Raw genomic sequence first — 11,154 nt, 5'->3', positions numbered from 1 at the left:
CGGGAAGGAAACAGCCCCTGGCCCTGCTACAGACCCCACTGTGCTGGGAACAGCAGCTGGGAAAAGGCTTTGGCCAGGGGAAGAGCTCCATCCCAGGAGTGCTGGCTCGCGCATGCGTCCCTGGAGAGCCCCACGGTGAGTCCCTCGCAGGAGCTGGAGCTGGGACATGTCCCTGCCCCGGCAGCAGCCACGCAGCCCAGAGGCTCAGCCGTGTCCCTGACTCTCAGCCTGTCAGCGAGGGGCCGTTATTCCCCGCGGGTGGATCGGGAGCTGGAGCCTGCAGGTGCACAAACCACAGCCCACGTGGCCTCGCAGCACTCGCCGCGCTCCCCGCGCAGCGCCCGGGCAGGAAGTGTGTGGTTTCCTCCTGGCACCGTGCCCAGGCACATCCCTGCGGTGCCCCCGAGCCACCCCCACCCCGACTGCCCCAGCCAGGGCTGCAGGGGCTGCTCCTTCGGCCTCGCAGACACGGGGCCGGGCAGATCCCGTCCCCCGTGATGCCCCTCTGCTACACACGACCGCTCCACACTGAGCCCCATGGGCACGGGGTGCCATCGGTTACGTGACCTCACATCCCTCCGACTGCCATCGCTGTATGCTCAGGAGTTTTACTGACAGTGACCTCACACCCTCCTGCTTCTGCTGCTGTGGGCTCATGAGTTACACTGTCACACACATGTGTGTGCTGTGTACGGGCTTCTGCTGACGATGGTTCTTCCACAAAGCCATATTTGGGTGGGGTCTAACGATTATGTTGATGACATCAGGAGCACCCACACAAGCCATAGGCCTGCTCTTGGCCTAAAAGCTACTCCGGCACCAGGGAAATCACAAGCTCGTACACAAGCCACGTGCATAGTCCTGGCCTATCCGCCCCTCAGCCGCAGGTGATGTCATAGCATCTAAACCTGCCAAGTGCCTGCGCCTGGCCTATCAGGTATTCAGACACCAATGACCTCACAAACACCTGCACAAGCTATTGCTCTGCTCTTAACCTATTATCTACTCAGGCACCAGTGACACCACAACAACCTCCACCACCCATGGGCCTGCTGCTGGCCCATCAGATACTAGGGCAGCAGTGACTTCACAAGCACCTACACAGCCCTCGTCCTGGCCTATCAGCTAATCATTCACAAATGACCTTGCCAACACCTACACAAGGCAGATGCTTACTCCGGGCCTACCAGCTTCGCAGGCACCTGTGACCTCAACAAATCCAACACAAGACATGTTTCTCCTGGTCTACCAGTTACTTAGGCATCACTGACATCACAAAGACATTCACAAGCCATGTGCCAGCTCCTGGCCTATCATTTCCTCAGACACCAGTGACCTTACAAGCACCTACACAATCCATAGGCCTGTTCCTGTCCTATTGGCTGCTCGGGCATGAGTGACCTCATAAGCACAGACACCAGCCACGGGTTGGCTCCTGGCCTGTCAGGTATTCAGCTGAGAGTCAACTCACAGGTACGTATCTGCCTATTTGCCATGTACTTGCCGTTGAGGTACTCGGGCTCCGATGACCTCACAAGCACCTATACAAGCCATGTATCTGGTCCTGGCCTATCAGCTACTTAGCCAAGAGTGACATCACAAGTACATACCCAAGCTGTGTCTCTCCCTCTTGCCTATCAGCTGCTCAGGCACCAGGGACCTGACCACCACATATCCACCTCTTTGCTATCTGCTCACCTATGAGATACAAGGGAACACGTGACCTCACAAGCTCCTACACAAACCATCAGCCTACTCTTGGCCTATCAGTTGCTCAGGCAGCAGTGACCTCACAAGCATATACCTACCTATTTGCTATGTGCTCGTCTTTTGGGATGGCTCCAGCTGACAGCTAAACACCTAACCAGTCCCTCGCTCTCTCCCTCCCAGGAGGGCAGGGGAGACAACTTGAAGGGCAAAAGCAAGGAAAAAACCCTCATGGGTCAAGATAAAACAGTTTAATAAGTGGAGGGAAAAAAAAGACAAGGAAACAAGGCATGGAGAGGCAATCACTCACACCAGCAGACCAATGCCCAGCCAGTCTCCGAGCAATGGCTACTTTGTGGAAACTCCCCTCCAAGTTTTAGTACTTAACAAGGCACCGTATGGCCTGCAGTATCTCTTTGGTCCGTTCAGGTCAGCTGTCCTGACTTTGTCCCCTCCAATCCTCTCGCCCACCCCCAGCCCTCCTCGCTGTGGGGTCAGAATGAGAAACAGAGAAGGCCTTGATGCTATGCCAGCACTGATCAGCAATAGCTACAACAGCAGTGTGTTCTCAACACTGTTTTAGCCACCAGCACAAAGCACAGCACCATAAGGGCTGCTATCAAGGAAATTCACTCCATCCCAGCCAGACCCCGGACAATCTCCAGCCCTTATTCCATACCATTTGAACCCTGCTCGCGTCCTGCAGTATTCAATGAATTTGCATCAACCACCACCGCTCCCTTTCCCATCCTTTGACATGACAGACACTCTACTGGGTTTGGCTGGTGTGGCTCAGGTGGAGCCTTTGGCGTAACCAGAAGGGGTGGCCGGTCCTGCCAGCCAATCATAACAGAGCACATGGCTGGTAGAGGAGAGTGGCTACCGGGGCAAATGGCCCCTGTGGCTGCTGGGAGGGGGCGGGACTTCCACCGGAAGCTGTTGGTCGGGGCACCTGCGCGTCGTGTCTCCCGTAGCAGTGGTGCCTGTGCTCCTGGCGTGTTCCGGGGCAGGGATCCCAACATGAACCAGGAAGGCACGTGGGGAGGTGAAAATGCTCCTCTTGAGCCGTGGTCAGAGAAGGGGTCAATGTGCTGCCAGAGCTTCCAGGTCTGTGCCTGACGTAAGAACCTTCCCACCCTCAAGCCTGCCCACGCTTCTCACAACCAACCAACCAACCCATAAGCCTCAAAACATCATATTTGCAACTTCATGGCAGGCAGGCAATGGCCCCAGTGTTTGGAAAATAGGTAAACATCACACCCATTTTTAAAAAGGGTAAAAAGGAGGACTCTGGGAACTACTCAACAGCCAACCTCAGCTCCGTGCCCAGTAAGATAATGGAACAGAATGTCCTGGAAGCCGTGTTGAAACAAATGGAAGATATGTTAAAAGAAATGGAAGACAGGGAGGTGATGAGAGAAAGCAAGCATGGCATCACCAAGGACAAATTGTGCCTGACGGATGTAGTGGCCTTCTGTGATGGAGTAACTGCGTCAGTGGAGAAGGGAAGAGCTGCAAGTGTCATCTACCTAAACTTCTGTAAGGCCTTTCAGAGGGTGCCCCAAGCATTCTTGCCTCTAAACTGGAGAGCTATGGGATTGACAGGTGGACTATTCCATGCATAAGGAACTGTCAGGATGGCCGCATCCAAAGAGTTACATTCAATGAACTCAATGTCCCAGTGGAAACCAGTAACGAGTGGTGTCCCTCAAGGGCCCCTGCTGGGAGCAGTACTGTTTAATATCTTCATCGGTGACATAGGCAGTGGCATTGAGTGCACCCTCAGCAAGTTTGCAGATGACACCAAGCTGAGCGGTACAGTTGATACTCTAGAGAGAAGTGATGCCCTCCAGAGGGACCTTGACAGGCTGCAGGAGTAGGCCCATGTGAACCTCACTGAGGTCAACAAGGCCAAGTGCAAGGTCCTGCACTGGGGTGGGGCAATCCCCAAATCATTACAGACTACAGGATGAAGGGATTGAGAGCAGCCCTGCAGAGGAGGACTTGGGGGTACTGGTGGGTGAGAAATTGGACATGAGGCGTCAGTGTGTGCTTGCAGCCCAGAAAGCCAAGCGTATCCTGGGCTGCATGAAAAGAAGCGTGGCCAGCAGGTGGAGGGAGGTGACTCTCCCCCTCTACTCTGCTCTTGTGAGACCCCACCTGGAGTACTGCGTCCAGCTCTGGGGTCCCCACCACAAGAAAGACGTGGACCTGGTGAAGAGGAGGGCCACAAAAATGATGCGAGAGCTGGAAAACCTCTCCTGTGAAGAAAGGCTGAGAGAGTTGGGGTTGTTCAGCCTGGAGAAGAGAAGGCTTTTGGGAGACCTTCTTGCGGCCTTTCAATATATAAAGGGGGCTTATAAGAAAGACGGAGAGAGACTTTTACCAAGGCCTGTAGTGACAGGATGTTGCGTTAAGAGTTACTGGCACATAGGAGTCCAAGGATTGGCTGAGGGGGGGAACCCTCCCGTTGAGTCAGGAGGTTCAGACAGGACCCCCTTGCTTTCTAAACTCCTTCTCAGAGAGGAGTCTAGGTGCGGCTAAGTCCAGTCCTAGTCTCAGACTTGGTCAACAGTTATTTTCTAAGGACTGTATATGCAGCCATTCATCAGCGTAAAGGCGACAGCGTTAATTTGTAACGCGCTGCACCCCCAGTCAAGTCGTGTTGCATAAACGATCATGGCCACACTTAAAGAGTCTGGTCGTGTTCAATAACTACCACGGCTAGATTAATGAAGAGTGCAGTTTATTAGAGCAACAGATACACAGATTCTTTGGATTACCGCTGATAAATTCACTGTCTGCAAAGCACGTGCCTATACCAAGAGTATGAGTGACACTGCCGGCTATAAACGCGTTAAAGATGATAAAGCAACTCTAGAGAGATTTCTAAGATTCCCGGGGAGGCACTTGGTATAACCAAGTGTTTGGATCTTACCCAAAGGCATCCCGATGGAGGGGAAAAGAGGCTCAGCCCGTCGCCTGATCCCAGAGGTCACAGTGGTATGCGATAGTGTCTTCCCTAACATTCGCTTTCTCTTAAGCCATTTTATACTATCTTTCACCTTTCAGGTGGAGCTTGAGTGACTCTAGTCATACATTTGTTTAGGAATGGTGTAAAGTTTTCTCACTTTGCTTTTCAAGGTATAGGGTAGGAAAAATTCAAAGCGCAAGCTCAGTGAGGGGTGGTCGCACCTTGGAGGCGGGTAGCTTTTGGGACGGAGGTGTGTTTTGGTATTATAATGATGTTATAATGAGCAAAGGTCATCAAAGGACAGCATTTTGTCAGAAACATGACAGACTGTTGGCCCAGGACAGCAAATGTGCAGCTTACTGGTCACACACAATACCTTTGAGTTCCCATTTCATTGCAGAGCCTGGCCGCGGCGTCTCCACACCGCTCCACCCTCCGAACAGGACCTTCTTAGAGTCAGTACACCAAGCTCCCCTGGCGTCACCGACGTCTAAGGTTACAGGCCTAGGGAACTGCCATGGAATGGCCTTGCATGTCAGCCGCATTCCACCCGGGAAGCTTCTTCAATGCTGTGCCTTACCTAAAAGTGTGAATATAAATTTAATTTCTCAGTCACCTCCAGCAATTATCGCACACAGGACGAGGGGCAAGGGGTTCAAACTGGAAGAGGGTAGATCTAGAGTAGATGTAAGGAAGAAATGTTTTACGATGAGGGTGGTGAGACCCTGGAGGGGGCACAGCTGGGACAGCTGACCCCAGCTGACCAAAGGGATATTCCATACCATATGACGTCATGCTCAGCAGTAAAACCTGGGGGAAGAAGCAGAAAGGGGGGGACTTTTGGAGTTAGGGCATTTGTCTTCCCAAGTAACCGTTACGTATGATGGAGCCCTGCTTTCCTGGAGATGGCTGAACATCCGCCTGCCATTGGGAAGTAGTGAAGGAATTCCTTGTTTTGCTTTGCTTGCGTGCATGGCTTTTGCTGTAGCTATTAAACTGTCTTTATCTCAACCCATGAGTTTTCTCACTTTTACCCTTCTGATTCTCTCCCCATCCCACCAGGGAGGAGTGAGCGAGCGGCTGCAGTCAGCCCTGGGGAACATGCTGCAACATCCCCTGAAGTAATCACCAACAGCGGAGAGCGTCTGATTCCAGCAGCGTGGTTTGTCCTAGCAGAGTGTGGTTCTCTATGACAGGTGTCAGTGTTCCCCTCTGGACACCGATATTCTTGTCCCATAACGAAAAGAACACACAGACAGGGACAGGGAGGGGGTTGGCTTCCCTTGTGCAGGGCAGGGATTCAGCTGAGGCAATGCAGGCATCTCATCTGCAGACGAGGAAGCCCTCGGGCTGAAGCAGGATTCAGCTCCCTCTGACTTCACAGACCCAGAGGAGCTGGGAATTCTCCTGGCTCAGTTCAGGTGTGCACAAAACAGTTGGCAGCGTGTGAGCCCCTTACCTTTATTGAGCAGGGACTCAGGTGCTCACATACAGATCCTTTGTGATGACGGAGGTGCCAGAGGTGGTCCAAGACCTGTGCAAGGGTTGCAAGCCCTGATGGAAAATCTCTGAGAATACCCACCTCCTTCCTGAGCATCAGCTGAGGGCCAGAGGGGGAATGGGGATCTCCTTGGCCACCCACAATGACCCCAGACATTTAGGGAACCTGAATGTGCCTTGTAAAGTATCTCCCTGAGCTCATCAAAGCGAGGAGTGCCTGCCCCAGAAGGAGACCCAGGTCTCTCTCTCTCCAATGGACTCACTAAAGCTCCAGTCACTATAAAGCTAAGACACATCCACATCCCTGCACTGAAGACTTTTCTTTCAGAGCTCTCCTTTTAATGCCATTAAAAAAAGACAAAAAAAAGCCTCTAGTGCCATGCCAGGTGCCTGGGTGCCAAACGCAACTCCACTCAGTAGGCAAACACAGCACCGAACGTGCAGGAAAGCCGTGCCCTGTTAGAGCTGGTGTGGGGCAGACACCCAGGGCCTCCCAAAGGGGTCCAGTGACTGTGTGCCACTACCTGAATGACAACACCATGGCACTGCTGCAAGGTCCGTGGCATCTACAGCCCGGGTGATGCAGGGCTGGGAGGCAGATCACAACCAGGGTGCCCTGCCCTGTACCTGTGTTCTCAGCCCTTGACTATTCTCCTCTCTCTGAACCTCTACTCACCTGCCTCATGCTAAGAAAAGGGAAGTTGATAATAACAGACTCATAGACTGGCTGTGGTTGGAAAGGAGCCTTTAAAGATCATCTAGTACAGCCCCCCTGCCATGGGCAGGGACGTCTTTCACTAGGTCAGGTTGCTCAAAGCCCCATCCAACCCGACCTTGAACACTTCCAGGGATGGGGCATCCACAAGTTCTCTGGGCAACCTGTTCCAGTGTCTCACCACCCTCGCCATAAATATCCAAATCCCAATAAAAATCTCTTCCAATAGCCAAACTAAATTTACTCTCTTTTAAAAAACATTATCCCTTGTCCTATCACTACAGGCCCTGGTAAAAAGTCTCTCTCCATCTTCTTACAAGCCTTCTAGATATGGTGTATGGCTACAAGAAGGTCTCCTGTCATGGATCCTGATTTAGAATCCTGCCGACTACAGCAGTTTGTCACGGATGGGTGATTTAGACCTCTTAAAGAGGTCTCCTCTTAGCAGGGAGAGCTGAAGGAAGGCTCACTGAGGCTGCCATAGTTATGGAATAAAGTGGTTGGCTTGTAGTTAAATTCCATGCGATGGAGAAGGGATGCCTGACACTCCTTGTACCCACAACTTTCTCTGTTCCTTGACAAATGAGTCTTGGAAGAATCACCTGCTATTCATGTGTTAATCGCATGCTCAGCGTTCCAGTTTCCAAGGCCATATGCATCAGTTCTCACCATGTCACTCTCATTCTTTGTGGGTTTCCAGAGAAGAGGTTGGAACTAGAGAAGTTCTTGGCCCAGTTACGGCTCAGGCCTTTACCTCCTTTGGAGCCTGAACCAAACTACCACTAGTTTGGTCAAGGAGTTGAGTGCATCCGTCACAGGGACTCGGCTCCTTCCTGTGCCTGCCACAAACCCACAGGTGGTGGATTCCGCTTGCCTCAGTTCAGGTGTGCACACAATACAGTCCTCCAAAGACTGGAGGAAATCAAATGTCCCTCCTATCTTCAAGAAGGGCAAGAAGGAGGAGCCGGGGAACTACAGGCCAGTCAGCCTCACCTCTCTCCCTAGGAAGGTGATGGAGCAGTGAATCCTGGAGACTATTTCCAGGCACATTGAACTGGTATGGCTGGCATGTAGATAACTTTCTTCATAGCAGCCCGTATAGTGCTGTGTTGGGATTGTGACCAAACCAGTGTTGACAACACAGCAATGTTGTAGCTATTGCTGAACCATGTTTGCACAGCCTCAAGGCCTTCCCTGTTTCTCTCTCTTCCTCCTCAGCGAGTAAATGATATTTGTTGAGGAGGGAAGAGCAGGGGACGTCATTTAGCAAGTCAAAGATTTACACTGTGTATTGGTGTCCATGTCCAGGTTTTGGTAGCGGGGGGCTGAAGGGGTGGCCTCTGTGAGAAGAGACCAGTGGCTGCCTCCATGCCAGACAGAGCTGGTTCCACCCGGCTCCACAATGGAACCACCGCTAGCCAAAATCAACGAAGCTGGTGGAAACGGCTGTGAAAGTGTATTTAAGAAAGAATACAACTGCTAGAGTGTGAGAGGAGACAGGAAAAAACAGTGTGAGAAACAGCCCTGCAAACTCCAAGGTTGGTGAAGAAGGAGGGAGAGGAGGTGCTTCAGGCAGCAGAGCAGATAGTTCCCTGCAGCCCATGGAGAGGACCACAGCAGAGCAGGTATTTCCCTGCAGCCCATGGAGGAGACCAGAGTGGAGAAGGTAAGCCCTGCAGTCCAGAGAAGACCCAACACTGGAGATGCTGGGTATTTCCTGAAGGAATGGTGGCTTGAGGAGAGCCCATGCTGGAGCAGGTTTGTCTTGAAGGACTGTAGCCCAGAAGAGGGACCCCACGGGAAAAGTGTTAGAAGGAAGGAGAAGCAGAGAGGAACTGTTATGGGCTGACCACAACTCCATTCCCCATCCCGAAGCACTGCTCAAGGGTAGAAGAGTAGGGAAGGAAGGAGGGAAGTTGAGCTGGGAAAAAAGAGTCGGGGGAGGCCTTCCATGGGGAAGGAGATAAGGTCTTCCAGCAGCCCCACGCTTCTTCCACCCTCAGCCTTTTTAGTTGCACGTGCCTGGCCTGTCTACCTGCCTTTGCCACTGCCACATTTGTACAAGGCCCACACACATCTTGGCACGCCCAGTGCAAGCTGGCCTGCCCCAAACCTGGAGCCCACCTGGGCTTGGAGGCAGGGAGGGGCCAGGTCCCCTGTGCCTGAGGCTGGGCACAGCTTTTCCCTGGGAACCTCCCTGAGGAGCGCTCCTCGTGTGTGTCAGCCTGTGTCCTGGCACGGGTGGCAAAGGGACAAAGGCTGCTGCAGCAGGGCTGAAGTAGCTCAGCTGGGAGAGCGTTAGACTGAAGATCTAAAGGTCCCTGGTTCAACCCCGGGCTTCAGCAATGATTTTCTCCCTCAGATTTTTGCAGAGCCCATCTGCCTTCTTCCAGCCTGCCCCAGCCCTGCTTGCTCCTTCACCTCTTGCCAGAGCATTGTCCCTGCTCTGTAGCTGCAGATCTGTGGCTTAGAAGGAGCCTTCTTCCAGCACCACAAGTGCCCAGCCTCCCCCGCGGCAGGACTCTCCATTCAGTGCTCCTCTGGGGTGCTCTCCAGCTGCCCCTCCTTCCCCGCTCCACAGAGAAAGGCACAGACTGGACTATCGTCCCACGGCAATGTGCACATCCTAGCCACCTGCAGATCTGCTGCCTCAGCCGGTTCCCCAGGGATGCTCCTCCAGAGAAGTTTGGCTTTTGTTGTGACTGACCGCAAGTGAGAGGATGGGGAGAGGGAGAGACTGTCTGTCCAAGCAAGGTTAGTGTCTTGCCAGCTTTTAACATGAGCTTGAAAATGCTTAGCTGCAAGGGACAGTGCCCGCAGGACTATCACTGCTCCAAAAGAGTCCTTCTAGGTCTTTCTTGAGTGAGAACGGGAGGGTCATTGCTGAGGATGGGCTTTGGGGCCATGTGTGCAAAGCAGAATAGATGAGCAGTCCATCCCCTTACCTGCACTCAACCACTCCAGAAGTTCACAGTGACTGTGGTTTGGTTTTGATTCCCCCAGACCCTCTCTGCCAGGCAGGGGCTCAGCGGGGAAAAATCCAAGGCATTGGGCAGCACAATGGCCCCAGCTGCACCACCACGAGGAGAGCATCCCTGAGTGTGGTCAAACCATCGGCCTTTCACTTAGGAGCTGACCATGCTCACCCACCCTGCCACAGAGACCCCAGCCAGGGCTGTTCCAGGGCACTGCTTTGCCCTCAGGACAGTCCTCAGTGCTGACAGAATGGGAACAACCCACATCCCCAGCCCCATGGAGACAGAAGCTTGCCCTTCTCCCCACATCCAGGGATGCTGGGGGGCAGAGTGGTGCACGGGGAGGCCTGGTGCCTGGATGAGGGGGAGGTTTCTGCTCCTCTCCACCACACACCCTGGGGTGCCATCAGAGCCTGGGGGCACCTCACCCCAGGGAGGGCATTTCCCTCACCCTGTTGCTCTGTTCCTGCTGTGGAGCTGGGGACAGATGTGGCACAGAGGGGTGTTGCCCTGGGTGGCAGAGGAGGCTCAGGGGTTTTCTCGTCTCCATTGACCCCAGGGTGGTCCAGAGCATGGGAGAAGTGCCTGCAGCAAGAGGCTCCTCCTGCCCCATTGCCCTGCACAGACGTTGAAGGGGCAGTGCTCTGCAGTGCAGCCCTGTGCCAGGATCAGGCCCCAGTGGAGAGGCAATCCGGACCTCCCCCATCTCAGAGGGGTTCAAATGCTGTTTTCTGCTGAGGGTCCCTGGGCACCCAGGGGACAACAGGGCTGTGCTTGTCATAGTCACGTCACGGGAGAAGAGTGTCTCTCCTGCTGGCAGGTGTCAAGGGGATGTAGCTCAGTGGCAGAGCACCTGCTTTGCATGTGGGAGGCCCTGGGTTCAATCCCCAGCATCTCCAGGTGGTGCTTTTGCTCTGACTCCCCACACTCAGGTGGGTGTGGCTGGAGCTGGGGCACTGCTCCTCTCCACCCTGCCCTGCCCACCCAGGGTCTGGCCATGGGGTAAGGAGGGCTGTGTGTGCTGTCTCTGCTGAGCCCCCTCCCAGAGGAGAGGCAGGCAGCTGTGCTAGACCTGAGCTCATGTTCCCAGCCTGGGCACTGCCTTGCACCACAGACCCACACACCAGCCAGGGGCCCTGCTTGGCAGCAAAGCCCCTGTGGGGAGACAAGGGGTGGCCCTCAGGGCGGGAATAGGCATCAACAGCACACTGGGCTGCTGGCAATGCTGGCTGCACTGAGAGATGTGGTGTGAGGGTGTTAGTCCAGCCCAGGTGTCCTTTGGG

General features: G+C 53.9%; 2 non-coding genes across 2 annotated transcripts; both read left to right on the top strand.

Moving 5' to 3' along the window:
* The first annotated feature begins 9,168 nt into the window (after positions 1-9,168).
* TRNAF-GAA (transfer RNA phenylalanine (anticodon GAA)) lies at positions 9,169-9,241 on the top strand. Its single transcript has one exon. It is a non-coding gene; the product is annotated as a tRNA-Phe (tRNA).
* Positions 9,242-10,698: 1,457 nt separating this feature from the next.
* TRNAA-UGC (transfer RNA alanine (anticodon UGC)) lies at positions 10,699-10,770 on the top strand. Its single transcript has one exon. It is a non-coding gene; the product is annotated as a tRNA-Ala (tRNA).
* Positions 10,771-11,154: the final 384 nt, after the last annotated feature.

This window comes from Ciconia boyciana, chromosome 30 (assembly GCF_034638445.1).
Source record: "Ciconia boyciana chromosome 30, ASM3463844v1, whole genome shotgun sequence".
NCBI lineage: Eukaryota > Metazoa > Chordata > Aves > Ciconiiformes > Ciconiidae > Ciconia > Ciconia boyciana.
This window is presented reverse-complemented; position numbering and strand designations above follow the sequence as displayed.